Here is a 21,994-nt window from a genome sequence, read left to right as displayed (position 1 = left end):
TAACAAGGACTGCACAGTCATTACTGTATTATGAATTCCAAACACTACACAGTTTGTTACTAAATTGCAAATCCATGGATCCATGGGTCCTGTTTTGCTTTTGTTATTAAGTTAACATAAAACATAATATTCTCCAACTCCATTTCAGGGTCATGGTGGAGTCGGACCAGAGTAAAACATATAAATTAGTATTTTTAGGCCATCTTATTAACTTAGTAGAATACTATACTCCTTTTTAATGACTGTACTATTAGAGTGAAAAGGAAGGATTGCTGAAACTTGTAAATAAAAGGATGGCATTTAAAAAGCCAGAGGGAGCAGATGGTTTTTCAGGATCACAAACAGAGCATTAAACAATGAAGACCCCAAGCTCAGACTAGGCTTGCAAAAGAAATCACAGTTATTATCAACCGATATCAAGCATCCTAGGTCTCCTTCACAACAGGCTTTCTTTGCAGATAAAATGCACCCATTACCAAGCATCGGGAAAAGTATTTCTAAGAAATGCATTATCTCCTTGGTTTTAATGAGTGCTAAAAGCTTACATAAATTTTCTCCAAAAATTACCACCCAATTTAGTGTATTTAATAAGGCATAGGAGACTGTGAAGAAAGACTAGAGCTGACAGATAAAACAGCCTGGCAGAAAACCAGAGTGATATCCCTCTGGGTTTTACTGTGAGCGGTTTCTCCTCAACCAGTTCTTCTTCTGCTGACTAAATTATTTATTTTTAAATTCATCTCTACATATATGCCATCTCTAGTTGGTGGTTATTATATATATATATACTATATACTGTATATATATATATATATATATATATATATTTATATATATGTGTGTGTGTGTGCGTGTGTGTGTGTGTGTTTTGTCTACAAAAGAATACTATATTTAGAGAGCCCATCACAATTTATAGTGAGTAACAGTGCATCTCTCCATCTGTTTTTCTGAACTAGCCTCATTCAATTCAGGGTAGTGAGGGGTGTCTGTCCTGGCAGCATGTGGCAATATTACATTGTATTGCATTTTACACCACTGCATTTTTTGTCACAATAAGATAGACAGATAGATTTAAAAAGACCTGTTTAAAATAACAGATATGAAAGACACTGTAAAGTATATACTGTATACAGTAGATAGATAGATAGTGTGATATTAGCACTTGGTTGGCGCCGACCTGACACAGACTGGACACGGGAGGCACCAGCAAAATAAACAAAAGATTTATTTTACTTCACCTGTGGGGCACGTCTTCCCCGTGAACCCCACAGGCACAACACAGTCCCAAAACACAAATAAAACACCCCAAACCACACTCTTCTTTCCTCCACTCCTCCCAGGGCAGCTTCGTCGTCCTCCTCCTCCTCCCAACTCTGGCACCCTGAGTAGTGAATGCAGGCTCCTTATATAGCCCACCCGGAAGTGCTGCAGGTGCTCGTTGACCTACTTCTGGCTGCACTTCCGGGTGTGGTTGCTCTCCTGCCCAGACGGGCTCGTTAAGCCTTGCAGCTCCCCCTGGCAGTGGCCACGGAGCCTAACCAGGATGTGCAAGTGTTCCGGGAGACGTAGCGTGCATCCCATGGCTGCTCCCCCGGATTCAGTGTCGTAGGGGTGTCTCAGCCGGGCATAGACCCCGGCCATCTGCCACAATAGATAGATAGATAGATAGATGTTTATTTGTCCCCGGGGGAAATTTGGCATATTGCAATATGTGTGATCCTTGTTCTAGCAGTGTAGGGTGTGACGAAACAAGTTTGTTTTTTTTTTTTTTTTAACATAACTAAGGAGGACAGTACTGTCAAACAGATGTCAGTTCTTCTGTTTTCTTACTTGCTCAGTTCAGTTTTGGACTAGAGTTTGGGGTAGGGTTAGGGTTCAAAGGCTATTCTAGCAGCACTGGGAAAAAGAAGACAGAAACTAGCTTTATATGGGATGTTAATCCCTTGCAGAACACACACCATTGCAAACACATACACACACTCACACTGGAAGAATTTAGAGGTGTCATATGGCTTCAATATGTCTTACAAAAACAAGAGCAACTAGACAATTTTGCATTGGGCCATGCAGTTTGACGATGCATGAATAATATATTATACTTGACTATTAAAAGCCCTCAGTATAGATTTTTCTCCCCACACACTCCTGCACAGCACCTCACCTGTACTCACTGTTTTATCAGCATTGCTCAGTTGTCTTTTCCATTTAAACTTTTAAATAAAAAAATAAATACCATTCTTTAAAAACCTAAAACCAACATAAAATATACAGAGAAATACAAGATTTCTGGTACTAAAATAACTATTCGCTTTACTTAATTTAAGGCCAATATTTGAGATGTTTAGTGAAGATACAGTACTACAAAATCTCTCCTTTCTTTTCCTGTCTATTGGTTTTCTGACCATTAGACATTGGTTCAAAGTAACTAAACCATACTTGTTTCAAGAAAAAGAATAATACAGTTTATTTGTAATCACAGGTTTTACATTATTAGTTCATGTGGATGTTTTTAGATTTTCGTAGGGATTTATTTTCCATGTGAAAATGCAAACCTTTAACTTGGTTCAGAGTGAGGTTACAATTTGTCTCCCAGCTCTGGCTCTGTGATTCTCACCTAACATTATAACACATTGCACTCTCTTGCTTTAACACGCAGCTTTAAATGAGAGTGGGACTAAATACTTCCCTCTGAAAAAGTAACCCTTAGTTTCTGCTTATGTAATTTCAACTCAAAACGTTTTTAAATTCTGAAAAGTTACTGCTGAGTGTAGTTCCATCATAACAACTTAAAATAAGAAAGCAATATACAGGAATACTTTGGCCTTTCATTTTTATTTAGAGGTAAAGCAGCTTTTATTAGCTAAATCAGTTAATGATACAATAACTTTCAATGTAACGTTTTGTTATTTTTGTGGATTGACCCAGCTGTCTTTGATCCATTTTCCTGTGAAAAAGTTTGATGGGTCTGTTGAAGTGTTCACTCCTCTCACTTGTGTGACTGGCATGAGTCTCTTTTTCCTTGTGCAAGATGTCATTTTTCTGATTTGTCAGCTTGTCTTGGTTTTTGGGGTGTTTGCCTTTAACTAGGAAATGCATGGCTTACTGTGTGTATATTCAGATATGCATAATAATGTGTTTTGGGCCATCTGAAAATAATGTATCATTCTTTATAAGTCAAACATGAGGCTAGTGCCAGGTTTTCCTTGATATTTTTTTTATAAATAATTGTGAATCACATTTACATTAAAACTAACTGAAAACTTCATTTTTCTACCTGCTTCACTTGACCATATCAGTATTGCTGTGTTACCTCAGGATGTCAAGTTGAGCAAGGATGACTGTATATGGTCTAAATATTGAATTAAGTTAATTTTCACTCATCAAACAACATTTATTACCACAGAGTAACAAAGCAAAAATGGAATTTTAGAAAAGTTTGCAAATTAAAAAAAAATCTGAAACATCCCATTGGCAAAAGTTTTCAGACCCTTTAATCAGTATTTCATTGAAGCACCTTATGCAGCTATGCATCCTGGAGTCTTCTTAGGTATTTAGGTATTTTCTGTCCTTCTTCTCTGCAGATGCTCTCAGACTGTGGGTGTTTGCCTTTTACTAGGGAATACAAGGCTTACATTGTGGCACTGCTAATTCTGAATGGAGACTGCTGGTGAACAGCTATTTTCAGGTCTCTCCTGAGATGATCAATTGGGTTCAAGTCCAGGCTCTGGCTGGGCAACTCGAGGACATTCCCAGAGTTCTTCCTGAACCCCCCCTGTGTTGTCTTTGCTTTGTTCTTAGGGCCATTGTCCTGTTGGAAGGTGAACCTTTGGGACAGTCTGAAGTTCAAAGTGCTCTTTCTAGAGGATATTTCATTAAGGATATCTATTTAATGTGCTCATTTAATGTGTTCATTCAGCTGTCCCTGAAACCTGACTAGTCTCCCTGCCCCTACCACTGAAAAAGAAGCCTACAGCATAATGCTGCCACCATCATACTTCACCATTAGAACGATATTATACAGGTGATGAATTGTGCCTGGTTTCCTCCAGACATGGGTTGGGTTCGTGGTCACATCTCTTACCATGGTCCTTCTCCCATGATTGCTTAGTGTGACAGGGTGTCTCTTCCAAATGTCTTAGGACATATGAAGGCAGCTGTACTCTTGGCAATCTTCACTGTTCCAGGGATTTTGTGTAGCTTAGATCTATGCCTTGACACAATCTTGTCTCTTAAGCTCTGCAGGCAATTCCTTCGACCATATGGTTTGGTTTTTACTCTGATACACATTGTCAGCTGTGAGACCTCCTATAGACAAGTTTGTGCCTTTTTTCCTAATCATGTCAATCAACTAGTTTGATTGCAGAGGGTATGAATACTGTTATCAATGTGATATTTCAGTATTTATTTTGATTAAATTTGCCAAAATTTCTAAAATCCTGTTTTCACTTCTTCATTCTGGGCAATTGAGTGTTGCTTGATGTGGGGAAAATTAATTCAAATGATTTTAGCACTAGGCTGCAACATAACAAAATGTGAAGAAATGAAGGCATCTGAATATCTTGTGAATCCACTGTATGAACATTTTTTAGTTATTTGAGAAAGTAAATTAAAAATGTTTTAAAATTTGGAGGTGTTTATATGGTTGTAACAATAGGACTACTGTCTGCTAACACTTTAGCTGCTGGGGAAAATAACAGCTATTAATAACTATTACTGATAGTTTTGTTAGAAAAATAATTTATTTGTGCCATAGTGAGTATGATACTGGTAAAGCATTTTCCAATAGAATTGTTAGATGAAGAAGAAAAACTACACAGCTCGGTTCTCCACTTTCTGGCCAGGCCACAGCACTCTTTCCCGATGCTTGCTTAGGTTGTTTTGGGGAATGAATCTTCCTTCTAAATCATACATATTACAGTAATTTTTGTCTTTAAAAAGGCGTAATGCCACCAGATCAGAATGTGTTAATGTGCTCATCCAGGACTGATTTCTATTTTGTATTCTGATGCTGTCACTATATGCACCACAAGTCCAAGTCATAATGCAGAGTTGAAACCTAAGCAAATGAATTGATCATTTCTCAGCCCACAAGGAAGCATTTGAGCTTCCTGCCCATACTCCATGATTTACACACCTGTCTGTGTTTGATTAGAATTTTTTTTAATCTCACATGGTGTAACCATGACAACATTTTTTTAAAATCCCAGACAGCTTTTCTGTTTTCTTATGAAAACCTTGTAGGTGATTCTTTTTCTTGACCACATAATCTTCATTAGAGGTCAGCATGGTACAGATTTTTCGGTCTGGTTCCTTATCTTCATCCCTCCCCTCACCACTCTTGAGAAATTTCCATCCTGTTTTCACCTACTCCTGTCTGCTTTTTCCAGCTCCCAATACAAGGTTCCATTCTGCTTCTGACTGCATTCCCACTTTCCCATCTAAAAGGTAATTGAATTTGGCACGTGACGTGAAGTGGATTCTTAAAACAAAAAAATCTACATTGGGAAAAAAAATCACACAGATGTGAATAAATCTGTTTGACTTTTTTTCTTTTTTACACTGCTATCAGAGTTCTTTACTAATACTGTTTTCCAAAATAATAAAAAAAATACATAGAGAAATGGATAGATAAAAGTGACCAGCAGTCCTCTTTTTTCCTGGCAAGGCCCTCTTTTTGAGACCTAAAATAGCGGTCTAAATGAGCCACATTACTATTCAACACTAACTTATCATTAAAACAGGTGCCCAAAACTAGTGCACAGCTACAGACAAGTCAAAAAAAAAAAATAACATCTACATTATTAAAGTAGGACATACCGAGTAGGAAGCGAATGTAAGATCAGTACAGGTTAAAGCTTATGTTCATTTTGAAAAGTTGAAAACTGCTTTCAAGAAAGAATTCACAGACCACTTTGGTGAGGTTTGTTTCATTATGTTTCAGAATAGTCCAATAAAGTTGATCATTTTTATAGCCAGTGAGAACTTCTCCTAAATTATGATGCTTGTAGCTGTCTTCATTTCTGATTCAGATGTTAAGACGTCTGTTGTGCTAGAAGACATTAATATTAATATAGGATGTTTCTGTATTTTTCATTTTTTGCTATTAAGGAAGAGAAATAGCAACCTTGCAAGTTCATAAAATGTTTGCTAATTAGTTGAGTATATAAACTAAGACGAATTGAACTGATTGAATTGCTTCATTAAAAAAATTAATAAAGATCTATTTTACCTGAAAGCATGTGTTAAGTTTGAATTATATCCCTCCCCTGTTCCTCTTTTTTGCAAAACAAATCAGGGCATCCTAATTGATAGACAGATATGTCTGCTTTGGTATGAGTTCTGCTAAGACAAGCATTTAAAATATGTGCTCTTCTACTCTATGCACTTTTACTTTGAAACAGAATTGATTAGAACACTGATGATAATACATTATAATAGCAAATAACCATTACTTTATATGTACAGAGTTGTGTGTGTGTATGTGAATATATATGTATGTGTGTGTGTGTATATATACTGTGTATATATAATATATACTTGGGGGCTTTGCCCCCTGCTCGCTTCACTTGCCAACCCCCGTGTTTGGTTTTCCGGATACACACTTTTAAGATTTTTTTTTACAGTCACTTTATACAGACTTTTAAGTAGTGAATTAAGGGTCTGAATACTGAAATGAATGAGAGATTTTAGTTTTTGATTTTTAATAAATTTGTAATACTTTTTGAAAACACGTTTACACTTTGTTGTTATGGGTTATTGAGTGTAGACTGATGAACAAAAATGACATATTTATTTATTTAAAATTAAATGTACAATACAACAGAATAAAGAGTGTAGAAAGTGAAGGGGTCTGAATACTTACTGAATCCAATGTGAATATTTTATATATAAATATATACAGTATATACTAGGTGGCTTTGCCCCCTGCTCGCTTTGCTCGTCAACCCCCCGGCCTATGCTACGCCCCAGCCACTTTGCATCTCTGCCGCTCACATATGTGGATTTCACTTTCACCAAACAACAAATCTTTTAATTCTTACGGATAGGTCTCTTCACTGGGAAGAAACACTACTTTTTTTTTCACTGATGACAACATGAATTAGACGATTTACAAGTCTCTAACTTAAAGTTTAAACCCGAACAATATATTCGATCTCTTTTCACTGTTATGTTATTTCACCATTTGTTTGTGCTAATGCGATCTTTACTATCATTTTTTTGAGACTTTCAAATTTTAGTACTTTCATTATCTCTAACTTGCTCTGCATGTGTATCACACCAATGTTTTTGAATTCTTTATAACGTTCTACTTTGTCATCTACTCTTTGTCTTTTATTTCCGGTTCCGGGCATGGTTGAATCTCTTGGCACAAAGTCTCGTCTTGCGGGACTTGAAAGTATCTCTCTGAAAAAGTTATGTCTCATCCCAGGCTAAACAGTCTTGTCTCGTCCCAGGATTTTTTATATAATAGAGAGATGAGGGAGGATGTTTAGGTGAGTTCTGCAATCACAGAGGAAAGCACATATCAATTGTTCATGTTCAGCAGAAAGTACAAAGTGCTGCTCAGTTTAGTAGTTAAAGTCATCCAGACATTTCCTAGCTGGGCACTACCAAAGAACTCTGATGCTTTATCGTGTCATGTTTTTTTTAATGTATTTAATTGAAGAAACACATACAGTAACAGTAAATGTTTTGGTATTTTTTGGTGTTGTCCAGCTTTGGTCACCATAGGCCTTTTTATTTTGTCTGAAAGTTTTTTTTTTATCTCCGTTCTGCAATAAAACAGGAGATTAAATCTTTTTCTCAGCCATCACTAGAAACTACATGGGGTAAACAACATGTAAAAAATATAACTTGTTTGTGGAGCATTCCTTCGACTCTATGGAACTGGTATATGTTTCTGTTGTCTGAAAACAATTACCTTCTTTACACAATGAAATTTTTTTTTTCCTAGAGTAATCATTTTGTGTTCTTGCATATTCCAGATCTGTCTTAGGAAATTCAGTAGTTAGTCCTGATGCCCCTCTAGTTTCCAGAGTATTTTTAAATTAAACTTCAATTGATTTATCTCCTCAAATATGCCTTTAAGTGTTACCCTGAGTGTTCCCACAGATATGTCTGCTGATATGTTGGTCTCAATGAAAATGTCAGTTTTTGTAGAAATAAATTCAAAAATATCTGCCCACTAGTAATGGTTTAGTTTCCTGTGGTGAGCTGTATTAGTTAAGCATACTGATTTGAGTTCAGATATATCAGGAGCATTATCAGAGATACAATAGCAGTATTTGAGAGGCGTAAAACAAGTAATTGTGATGTACTGCTGAAAAAAACTGGTATCTTAAACATGAGTGGAAAAACCTCAATGGATCTGAGAAGTTGTCATCCTTGATAAAATGTGAAATTATTGCAGCAGTTTTAGATATTGTAGACACAGCTGTTGATGACCTGTCCAAATCATGGATTAACGGACAATAAAAATCTTCTGACATCCTCTGGTCTTCTTACCATAGTTAGAATTAAAAACTTGGCAAGACTGTTTCTAACCTCAGGAAAATCCCATGTGAAAATGCATTTTTCCTTGAGTTCATGATTGAGACAGGACTGAATTTCAGAACTGAACCCAATATTTTATGTGAAAGAAATTCAGAATGTTGCAGCATGTTTGAATGACAAGTGTATTTTTCTGCATTTACTACCTCTAATGTGGTGTTTCACAACTCATTTGCCATTGTAACTGTCAGTCTGATCCATAATGATCATTCCCCGCTGTATTATCGTAGTATTTCCCTCTACTTACCCTTTACCTGTTTTCTCAAGGGTAAATGTTCTCATCAGGTTCGTTATCGGGTTGGTCTACTGTTGCACTTTAAAATGAGCACACACACACACATAGATAAACACACACACACACAGACCCTAACCACAACAGTGCCCTATGAATGACACACACACGCTGATTAACCCTTTGCACTTTATACCACACATCAGTCTGTCACTCAGCACTTCAAGAGACTTACTTATTATCGGCACGGACAACATATGATGTTTTAAATAGACCTCAGACCTAAATGTTACTTTTGGTCTGCAAGAAAATATTAAAACATACAAAGACTCAGTATCCTTGACTATAGGCCATTTATCAGCCAAGAATACCTTCTTTTCATACTGTCCCTTAACTATCGAGTGGCGCCTCACTCTCAGCCTTATAAACCTCGCAGCACAGAAATAATGGCAAAAATCTGGCTACCCCAGGTGCTCAAAGAAATCTAACTTATTAATTCAATCACTCTAGACATTAAAACAAAGCATAGAAAGTTAAAAGCAGCATGGTATTTATTACAAGAATAATAATAATACCACTGGAACAAAGAATAGAAAATAAGTACTGATAGGAAAGTCTGAATATATATATAGTCTTTAGGAAAAGCTTACGAAAAAGTTGAAATGACAAGGATGAATGTCCCAGGGAGGCGTTTGATTTAGCAATGGATGTTCATGATGCCTTTCTGACGACCAATGTCGTCTTCGTCTGTTCCTCTTCTTCTTCTCCTCCTCCCTCCTGCTCCTTCTTCTTCTTCCTCCTCCTGTTCTCCTTCCTCTCCCAGACCAAGGCATATTTATTATGAAATATCATGCCTTGGTTACACAACACATGAACCTGATTGGCTGGCTGTCAATGTGATTGATAAATTTTGCTCAAACTCTTTCCCAGATAATAAAGTTCTTTGATACTGCCTGTTTCCCTTTCCCAGGCCATAAATCCCAGATGTCCATCCATAAAGTAATCAATAGCCTGGGGTGTCAGCAGAGCATCCTTTCCCGGGTTGTAAAATAATTGAGTCCCAGAATGTCTTCCTTTCAATGTAGGAAACAGCTGTTTGAAAGTGAGGTGTGACAAAACCTGCTTTGATCTGTCTTATTTCATCTGTTATCTTGTCTCGAACAAAATATAATGGAAACCAAAATGTACAGATTTTATACACCATAACACCCGCTGTTCTGTATCTGTCTAGGACTGGATCCATTTTGAAGCCAGAAAAGTACAACTTTTTCCAGAGCCAATATTTTACTCTTTTTTAATTTACTTTCCAGCTTTAAGAATACACTGCTTTAGGTAAGCACAGCTGCTTTAGGTGAACTACTTCATTCCTACATCCATTTGTTTCTTTTAATCAAGGCTGCAAACATTTGCATGGTACAGAATCTGGGTGTTGATGGGTTACAGTCTACCTTGAAACTTAACACTCCCACATTCTGTGTTTGACTCCAGTTATATAAGTGACATTTTTTTTATCCTCTGGAGCATTTGACTAAAACATTTAATTTTCAGCCATGTAGGCATTGGACTTGTTTTTCTTTACAAATAAAGTAGATGATGTATATGTGTGAATTGAACAACCACAGGAGTAAAGGCATAGCAGTTGGCAAAGTGAACACCCAAGCCGTGTTTTTTTTTTTTCATTACAAAGCCGTTATATTCTATTTTGTTTTCCGTTTTTCTATATGTGACACTTACCACAATATAATTTTTTGCAGATTTTCCACTCAGTTTATTAAATATAATTAATTTCTTCAATTAAAGATAAGAATGTCTTACGATAGACAGACCACTTGTCTGAAGTGAGTTCCTACCTTTTGCCAGTGCCAAAGGTGTAGGCTATGCAACCAAGAAACTGCAAAAAGCAGGTTTAGAAAATGAATAGAATATAAGAAACAGTATAAAAAACGGCAACATAAACATTCAGTACATAAAATCACCATTACTTAAAATCCATGACAGAAGTAAATAGAGAGTACTTCATTGATGCCAAAAATTAAATACATTGATTGTTAAGAACCAATTTCAAAGTCAACTTCCATAATTACACCCTGTCCAGGGTTGTTCCTTACCTTGCACATAATGGTGTCAGGATTGACCCTGGCTCCTTACTGCCTGTAATTATTTTAAGTAGATTTCATATCTGATGGGCTTCCATAATAAAATGTCACAACATGAAAAGAAGCAGTCCATCTCTTAAACTAGCTAGTCATCGTATGATTCTAGTTAGCTGCTCTGGAGGCACTTGGTTTCAGGAAACGATTAGTTTGTTTTAGGTTTTAGTCACTGTCACTATGTCACTACACCATTGGGTTTATGGACTAAACATTTTCAAATCAAACAGTAATTTCAAAAAGTAAGAGTCTGAAGGTGGCACAGAGTCTTTTTTTACAGTTATCACCATAATCACCCCACATATCTAAAGACAAACAGAAACAATGTTTACTGTTTATTTCAAAGCATCTTTCAGTGTTTATTCAAAAGTCAAGCAAAATGACACCTTTTATTGGCTAACTAAAAAGCCAATAAAAGGTGTCATTTTGCTTGACTTTTCACTACATTCATAATGGCTAACACGGTACAACACCCTAGTACTACAGACAATGTTTATTAGTTTATTAACTTTGCCATTTTGCCTGGGTACTCGCATTCAGATGGTGTCTGTCAAACACTATCAGATTTTAAAGTAACACAAAGGTAACTCAAAAACTATTTTTTGTTTTTTTTTTTTGTTCTTTATTTCGCCTTACACAATTTCTTGAATTAGGAATTTGTTAGTTTTCGCATACCCCTTGGGGTCAGAGCGCAGGGTCAGCCATTGTACAGCGCCCCTGGAGCAATTGAAGGTTAAGGGCCTTGCTCAAGGACCCAGCAGAGAAGGATCTCTTTTGGCAGTGACGGGGATTCGAACCGGCAACCTTTGGGATACCAGCGCAGATCCTTAGCCTCAGAGCCACCACTCCGCCCTGTATGCTGTAGTAATGACCACAATGCATATTATACTGTTGCTGTGCCTGTGCTACTTTAGTCCTTATACTTGTGACATACCCCAAGATGAAATGCAGTCCAAATACTTGTGACATACCCCAATATTAGAAATGCAGTTGCTATGTTAGTTAATCAAGTTTTTTTATGTTGTGTAGCATGCTTAATAATACACAATGAAATTGAAATTAAATTATCAATATAAACTGCATTACTTAAAAGTAATGGAAACTGTACACAGTAAAGCAGGGGTACTCAATAGGTCCACAGTAGCCTGGCTTTAACCAATTTGTCAATTATTAATAAAGCAATATTTTTTGGCATAGTTTACATTAACTTTCGTGTTACAATTCAGACCTTTAATTGCCTATTTTTGTTTTAAGCTGCTGTATTTAGGTTTTAATTGTTGTCTGTTTTCTTAATCAGCCATCAGTTAATAATGAAGTTCAAATGGCAGAGAACTACCAGCTCCCTGGCTAACGTGGTTAGATTTAAACTTGTGTACACGCATCATGAAGTAACTGTGTTAATTAAATGTTTTGAAATAAGTAAATGAGAAGGGAAGAACCACAAAATATATGGATATAGTTCACAGAAAACAAAAAAATGTACTATTTAATGTCATTTATGTAATACAAAGTTTCATTACCTGTTAGGCATGGCTTCTCACTACTGGTTGGAATGAAAACCTGCAGCCACTACAGACCTCCACAACAGTACAGTAATCCCTCCTCGATCGCGGGGGTTGCTTTCCAGAACCCCCCGCGAAAGGTGAAAATCCGCGAAGTAGAAACCATATGTTTTATATGGTTATTTTTATATTGTCATGCTTGGGTCACAGATTTGCACAGAAACACAGGAGGTTGTAGAGAGACAGAAACTTTATTCAAACACTGCAAACAAACATTTGTCTCTTTTTGAAAAGTTTAAACTGTGCTCCATGACAAGACAGAGATGACAGTTCCATCTCACAATTAAAAGAATGCAAACATATCTTCCTCTTCAAAGGAGTGTGAGTCAGGAGCAGAGAATGTCAGAGAGAGAGAGAAAAAAAGCAAACAAAAATCAATAGGGCTGTTTGGCTTTTAAGTATGTGAAGCACCGCCGGACAAAGCAGCTGCAAGGATGTACAATGTAAAGGTAGTCTTTCAGCATTTTTTAGAGGAGCGTCCGTATCCTCTAGGCCAGTGTGCGAACAGCCCCTCTGCTCAGACCCCCTCCGTCAGGAGCAGATAATGTCAGAGAGAAAAAAGCAAACAATCAAAAATCAATAGGGCTGTTTGGCTTTTAAGTATGCGAAGCACCGCTGGACAAAGCAGCTGCAAGGAAGAAAGCAATGTGAAGATAATCTTTCAGCATTTTTAGACGAGCGTCCGTATCGTCTAGGAGTGCAAACAGCCCCCCTGCTCACACCCCCTCCGTCAGGAGCAGAGAATGTCAGAGCAAGAGAGAGAGAGAGAAAAGCAAACAATCAAAAATCAATACGTGCTGTTTGATCTTTTAAGTATGCGAAGCACCGTGCGGGAAGCATATCGCTTGACAAAGCAGCCACATATAAGCCCAGCAAGGAAGGGAGCAATGTGAAGGTAATCTTTCAGCGTTTTTTGAGGAGCGGCTGTATCCTCTAGGGGTGCAAACAGCCCCTGTGCTCACAATATGTTTGAGGAGTTTTATTTAATACGTAATACGCGCTCTGGTTGGGTAGCTTCTCAGCCATCTGTCAATAGCGTCCCTTGTATGAAATCAACTGGGCAAACCAACTGAGGAAGCATGTACCCGAAATTAAAAGACCCATTGTCCGCAGAAATCCGCGAACCAGCAAAAAATCCACGATATATATTTAAATATGCTTACATATAAAATCCGCAATAGAGTGAAGCCGCGAAAGTCGAAGCGCGATATAGCGAGGGATTACTGTAATTGAGTACCCCTGCAATAAAGGTTAAGGCATAAATGAAGGAAAGGCAGATATCAAGGAAGAAGGTGAATAAAAAGGTAAAGAATTCCCTTTCAGAGTGCAGCAGCAAAGTGGAAGCCCATCCTGCAGAGATCTCTTTAGGTTCATTTTCCTTCAAGCAGGTTAGTTAAAGAGAATATACAATACAGAGATGGTACATGGGTGATTATTTATCAAATAAAGAACTAAATAGGACAATTTGTGCTAGGATTATTATTTTTATTATAAGAAGACAGAGTATGGAAGCAGAAGCTTATATTTAGGAGATATGAACTGAATACAAAGAGAAAGGGAGAGTTACTGGAATTTAGTTACTGCAAACTGCCTATGTTGGACATTACAGATTCTCTGCTGTTTTAAATATCTGTTCTTTAGTTTTTACTTTCTTTTTGCATCTTTGTTTAGCTATTATTATAAAGCATTTTGAGCTACTTTCATGTATGAAAATGTGCTCTACAAAGAAATGGTGTTTAGTATACTCTTAAAATGTAGAATACAGATTAATAGTTTCATATACCCACATAATTGGTCCATAATTATTCATCCTCTTTAATGTGATAAACTTAAATCATCACAGTGGCAGCAAATTGGTTTTTGGAAGTCCCATAATTAGCACAGTGGAAATCACCTACTTGTAGTCAAGAGGTTTCAGTAATTGTAGTAACACTGCCCTTAATTTGTAAGGTCCAACTTGTGTTGAGTCAGTATATAAGCCTAACTGATTCAACAAAGACAAAAAACACTCAAAAAACAGCAACTCGGTGAAAAGGTGACTGAAAGGCACAAGTCAGGGAATCAAGAAAAGAAAATATCCAAGTCACTGAATATCCCCTGTAGTCCAGTTATATCAATTATTAAAAATATAGAATGACTAAGGCACTGCTGTAAATGTGCCTAAAGAAGGCCTTTTTCTAAACTGAGAGATTGTGCAATAAGAAGACAACTCTGAAGGAGTTACAAGCTACAGTGAATAATATTGTACAGACTGTTCATACAACTACTGTTGCCTGGGTGCTTCATCAGTCACAGCTTTATGGGAGAGTAGCAAAGAGGAAAAATTCACAACATCTCAGCAGAAGACTAAAGATCATATTACACTGCACATTATTAACAACACACCATCCCCACCATGAAGCATGGTGATGGGGCATTATGCTGAGGAGATGCTCCTCTGCAGCAGGACCGTGAAGGCTTGTGAGGGAAGAGGGGAAAATTAATGCAGAAAAACACAGGAGAATCCTGGAGGAAAACTTGATACAGTTTGCAAGAAACCTATGCCTTAGGAGAAAATTAGATTTCAAGCAAGAAAATGATGCCAAGCATAAAACCAAACCCATACATGAATGACTTCAAAACATCAATGTTAATGTTTTAGAGTAGTCAGATTCTAGATGTCAATCTAACTTAAGAATTTGTGGCTGCACTTTAAAAAGGTTGTTCACTCACAAAACCCATGTAACCTAACAAAGTTTTGTACTTTTTTCAAAGCATATCGGAAAAAATGACTGATAGAGACCTATGCACACAGACCCAAGGCTGCCATGGCTGGGAAAGGAGTGCCTTAAAGGAGTGAATACTTATGTGATCAATATTTTTTTATATTTGCAATTAATTTAGACCACTTTACAGAAACCAGTTTTTCAATTTGACATTAAATATATTTTTTCTGTTCATCAAAGTCAAAAAAGCCAGATTAAATGTGTGTTTCAGTGTTTTTGTTGTTATGAGAATAAATCTCAAGTACAGTGAAAAGGGAATGCATTTTCAAAAAGTCCCACAAAGCAAGCCAGTGCCTTTACTAACCTACTCAGATAAGGTCTTACCCCAGGCAGGCAGTTCAAACTTCTACGGATAGACATTTAGCCTAGCAGGCCCAGAAATGGGAACCTATGAAAGTTGAAAACACTTCAAATAGTTACAAAATATATGAAATGCCCTTCAAGAGTGGGGATTGCCATCAACCTCGGACCTGAACTGAAGAATCTTTATAAATCAAGAGTTTGTTACAAGAAAACAAAAGGAAGGAAAAAAAACAAAAAAAACAAATGAAAATTGCCTAAAAAGGTTTGCTTAAAGATGCAACCCAAGGCCCAAGTTCAATCAGTAATATAATATTCAGAATCCAAAGACAAAGCAATAAAAACCACAAAGCCAGAAAAATCAAATGAAAACAATACTTACAATAAAGAATCCTGATCTGATCCTAAGTCTGATGTACCAGAAGGCAGAGGGTGGTCCCTCAGGTGTGATGTCAGGGTGAACCCTCCTCTTGGGGTTCCACTCACATAAGACAAGGAATGGACACACATTACATAATTACAGAATAATAAAAAACAACAGTAAACCCCCAAAAAATATGCAAAACAGCAAGATAACAACAAAATACTCATAAACCCAAGCTGGTACAACACAGTTGTATAAAATAAAAGTAAAATGTAGTGGATACCTTTTATAAGCATTGTAACTTACTTTGTGCTTGTTATTCCAGTTTATTGTAATTGATATTACTTGGGTTAATTTGGCAGTTTTCAGTTTTACATACTTTAAGCGGTCTGATGTTCCACTTTCAAACAGCTAATGTTCTAGTATAGCATAGTGGCCATTTTACAGGTTATTCTGTACTAACCTCACAATCCTAAGATGATAAACAGAATTTTGTTTAATTCAAAGCACCATTCAATTTTTACTTGTAATGTCTCTTTATTTTTTTAAACATTTTCCTGTATTTATTAAAAACAAATAACATTCCATACTAACAAGTCAAACTTTACAAAAATAAGTTCAAATCAAATCAACCACCACCCATGAGAAAGAGAGCTAGGCCAGAAAGAGTAAAACTTTAATAGTAGGAAAAATAAGTAAATAAATACATAAACAGATAAATAAAAATAATTAAAATTAATAAGGGAAGAGAATCCACTTCCTCAATTTAAATGCTTATTCTAAAATGTTATTGATTAGATCCTGCCAGGTTTTAAAAATGTTTTGCACAGATCCTGTAAGTGAGAATTTGATTTTTTCCAATTTCAAATAATATATGACAACAGTTACCCACTGACTTAACAGAGGTGAATTAGGATTCTTCCAGTTGAGCAAGATAAGTCTATAGGGTGGTCCAGATCTAACTATGCAACTTTTAATGCAATGCAATAATTGCATAATTAGATCTGGACCACCCTGTACATATGTGCTAATAGTGAAGTAAAGACAGTTACAGTTTGTTTGACCTTCTCCACCTTAAGCTCCTCAGGGAGTCCACCAAACACAGCTGTTAGTGGATTAGGAGAGATTGTGACACCAAGGCTGTCTGAAAGGCATTTAAAGATTTTGGTCCAAAATTATGTTAATTTGGTGCACGCCCAAAAAAACATAAAGCCCAATGAGGCTGGAACTTGATTGCAACGTTCACAGGTTGGATCTTGCCTTGGAAACATTTTGGACAATTTTAAATGAGAAAGATGTGCTCAACAGATGATTTTAAGTTGAATAATTGAATGTTTTGCGTATATGGAGCTGAAGTGAATTCTGTGCACTGCTGCCTTCCACTCCTTTTTCTGAAATGTCGAGTAAGAGATTCCTTTCCCACTGTACTCTGGGATCTTTGAAAGAGAGGGACTTTAAAATGTTTTTGTATATTACAGAAATGTTGTCTGAGTCCTCAGACTATAGTGTCTCTTCTTAGAGTGAGAACATGGCACAATAATTATTACTGCATCTTAAAGCACTGCGGTCCTGGGGTCAGTTTATTCATTTAGAGCACTTGAAAGTAGTGCAGTCTGAGAGTATTTACACACATTTGCAAGTATAGTACAATAACAATACATAACATTGTCAAACCTAATCCATTTAAGAGTTATAAGGGCTCAGATCCTATCTTGACAAAATGGACAGTGTCTCACTCCACAGACTGGCTCATTTACTCACACACACACACACTCACACACACACTCACACAGAGCTAACTTGGAATGGCCAACTAATCTAACAGACAATGCCTGAGGTAGGATAATCCACATAAACATAGTGATAATGTGCAAACTCCAAATAGACCGCAATCATGCATGGGATTTAAATTGGGATTGGATCCATGATAGTAAATATTGCAACACATGGTAAGTAAAAAGTAAAACAGAAATGATTCTCAATGACTAAATATAAATAAAGTAATGCCAATATAAATTTCAGTTTACACAAGATTTGCGATATGGCCTGTTCCTTAATAAAATTTAAGGAGATGTAAACAGCATTTATGGAAAAAATCTGGATGGCTCAAGGTTTTTAACAAAATGCAGAGTCAGAGATTTCCGGCCCTAGCCTAAAGTTTCAGCAATGTCCATTTAGTGTTTACCCATTTTCCTTGTGGCTATGTGCGTTTTTCAACTTGTACCCCTGTTTTCTCTTCATGTCCCAAAGACATGAATGTTAGGTTAATTAAAGACTTTAAACTGACCTCATTGGTGAGTGCATGAGTGTGACTGCCTTGTGGTGGATTGTTCAGGAATATTTGTCCCTTTGTGCTCAATCTTACTGGTTATAGGCTCAGCCTCCTAACCTGAATTATGATATATTAATAATCAATGAGTGGATGGATAATGGTGCCTTGCTTAGTGAATATTTCTTTTAGACTCTACAGTTTCATGGTTTCTGTAGTGCTAATCTCAAAATCCTCCCCAGTCAGTTCTTAGTGTTGCTGTAAGTATACATTTTATTTCTGACACTGTGACCTGCAAGTCACTTTCTTTTAAACAGACAGGTTTCAGAGTGGCACAGCAGCCAGATATTAAAAGGTGTGATAGGGATTATATTTATATTTATCAAGCCATGCTTTGAAAATTAGATGGGTTCAGAGACAGTGGCATGCTGAGGCTAAGTAATGAGATATATTTCTAAAGATTTTTCAGCAAGGAGAAACTGAAACACTTGGATACACCAGCAATCTCTTGATGCGGGATTGCTTTTTGGTATATTTCATTATATTTTAAAACTGCTTTGAAATAGCTCTTTAGTCTTTATATTGTTACAACGTATTTTATATATGTACTCTTGAGCAGTAAAAAAGAATTTGGACAACCTCAGTGTTGTTTCTGTCCGGTGTCATTAAACCTTCCGAGCATCATCTGCTTCAAAACAAAAGAAAACATTTTGATGATGGGCTTTGCACACTCTGCATCCACAAATAACAATCCCCACTGGGCTATTCAGAAGAAAATCTCTGTGTGACAGATGTACCTTTTCATCAGCTTTTCATTAAGGACTAAATAAGGTCCTGTGCAAAATGTAAAAAGAATAGATAGGCATATAATTTCATAATGAATTAGTGAATGATTAGGAATTTCATTGCAAAAATAATATTTGCTTATGACTGGTTGAAAAAAACTAAAAATAACAGGCTGCCTAAAACATTATTTTCATTGCAGTATTCATATTCCTGTGCCACTTGTATAACAATAATCTATAATTTCATTTTGCAACTTTGTCCTCCATCTTCAAGTTCAAAGCTGCTTGTTTTGATCTAATGGGCCTGGGCTATTTTAATGTCTTTGTAGGAGGTATTGGGTGATTTTTATCCTGTGTTACAGTTCAGATTAAGGATCATCAGAGATCTGGGCAAAAACTTCTGTGGTGTTAAAGATATATATATATATATATATATATATATATATATATATATATATAGATAGATAGATAGATAGATAGATAGATAGATAGATAGATACTTTATTAATCCCAATATATATATATATATATATATATATATATATATACATATATATTACTAAATGCATAAATACAAAAATGCTAAGGTTTGCAAAAGGCCAAAAAAAGAATACTATATCCAGAAATCGCAAAAGCGACCATACTGAAAGTCAGCATTACAAAAGCCAAATCAAACGGGCAAAATATACAGATGGCAAAACTAACATAAGCCATGAATTTACAAAGAAATGGTAGCCAAAGACACAGATAAGCTTATTCAATGCCCCAGCAGTTTGCTTGGGACTCAGACAGCATCTTTGTTACCAGCAGTATTCGGAGGCCCAGCACCCCTAGGCTAAATATAAAGTGAGAAAGGCAAAAGCAACAAAGAGCAATTTCAAAGCCAATGAAAGGAATTTACAAAACAATTAACAGAAAATTCTTAATGAAAACAAATAATTAAAGAAAGTAATATATACAAAATATTTAATCAACAATAATAAAAAGAAAATTTGCAAAAGACAAGAAAATAAGTAAGTGAACAGAAGCAAAACTAAGACCAGAGACAAAGTTCTAGAAAAACAATGGGACTAACCAGAATGACAGAACTGCTCCACCTGTTAACTAGATAAAGTGTTTTATCATTTATTTTCTAATGAACTAGCAATTTTGCTGACATATCCATGTAGAGAAACATAATTCACTTTATTTTGTAATGCAACTTACTTTGGTTCATAAATTTGGTAAAATCTGCCACAATGTATGCTTACAGTGTGTGTTAATATTTAAAAGCACAATATCTAGAGGAAACAGCTTCTCACATCTATGAACATTTCTTAACACATTCCACTTTCATGCATTTGCAATGAAGTTGTGAAATGTGTTAAACAGACTGTGTGAACTGACTGTGTGTAATAGTAGCAGAGATCATAAAGGTTGAGCCATTTGCATTAATGATGAAGAAGCTCCTCTTGCATGGAATAAATAATACTGTTGTGTTCAATGTCAACACAAATTAACACTTTGGATATTAGAACTTTATCATTACTTCTGTGTGAGCAATTTAGGTACAGTTCTCCTTTTTAATTATACTATCAGTTGGAAAACAGATGACATTTTCAAAATATTTTTCATAATTATAATCATTTTATTATTTTATACAGTCATTCCTAGAACTATAAGAATTTCATTTACAAAACAGTTCAGTTTATAATAAAAGAAGAAACTGGGTGGAATGTTTTATGACACAATGCAAAAGCATTAATTGAATTAAAAAATGTAATTAAAAAATGACTGTATATCACTCAAAACAAATGTAATATCAAAACACAAGTGGCAAATGTCACAACTTAAAGTCATCTTTTTTCATTCTTTTTACGGTCTACTATGCTTATTCTTCTCTTAATTTTATAACTCACTCAGTGAAGTTCATTGGGAAAATAAGTAAGATAAGAAGTTTTTATTACTAAATAATGGAACAAACATTGTTTTTCTATTATTTAGCCATTGCATATTTATTTTTTATAATGGAAAATGCCCCAGCTTGCCCTCACACTGTGTCATGCCAGAGAAATTCTAGAGCTGGCTTCACATCTTTTTTTGTAATGCAGAAGGAAAGCAGAGCCCTAAACAAAATCTACATAATTTCTTATGCACACTTTCACTTAAAATCCAGAATACTATGCAATAATTATAATTATAGCATGGCTAAAAGTCATGCAGCATAAACACAAAATAAGGCTGAAAACCTAAATGGAAAAAGATATATTATTTTATATGAGGTAGTTTTAAAATCCAAATACCAGCTGTCCTGGGTCAGCTCTGGTTTTAAATGCAGACAAACAACAATAATTTCTGTTGAATACAAGGCTGCTGATAGAATTGTTATTGCAATGAAGTGCATTCCAAGGTATCTCAGTGATTACCCTGGATGTCTAGAAGAAAACAAAAATGGGAGAGACTTGGTAATGGCAAATAAAAACAATTTATATAATTAATAAAAAAGCCATATAAGAAGCTAATATGAACTTTCTCAGCAGCACTAAAAAGTGTAAGTTGTGCCAAAATAATGAATCTTATGCCTGAACTGAAATGATGAGATCAAAGGTGCCTTTCTAATAAATATAAATAGACTGAATGCAAAACCAAACAGGAGCCAGAATCATGTTCAGTTTATGGCTTGTTAGTTAGGCATGTCAAGAGACATGCATGTAGTTTAACTAGATGATCTGCACAGAAGATATCACCAGAAACAAAGATATAGACTTTTGTTCAGGAAGAGTAATCGCTTTTCGAATAAAAACAGGAATGAAGTGGAACCAGGTTACCTGTGAAATTTTGCCACCCCCTAGGAATGTCCTTGGCAAGGCTTAAGTGATGACCTAATCACTAATTGGATTTTAAGTTGTGAGTTCAAATAACAGAGTTGTGGCAGGCTTTTGAGAATTGCTTTGTTTACTTAAATTGGTTTGCTTTGGTTTCTTGGATTGGTGTGGTTTTCTGTGGTGCTCATTTTTTCTGAATGACATATAGTTGGA

The sequence above is a fragment of the Erpetoichthys calabaricus genome, chromosome 14 (genome assembly GCF_900747795.2).
Source record: "Erpetoichthys calabaricus chromosome 14, fErpCal1.3, whole genome shotgun sequence".
NCBI classification, from domain to species: domain Eukaryota; kingdom Metazoa; phylum Chordata; class Cladistia; order Polypteriformes; family Polypteridae; genus Erpetoichthys; species Erpetoichthys calabaricus.
The sequence above is the reverse complement of the archived record's forward strand: the minus strand, read 5'-3'. Positions refer to the sequence as shown.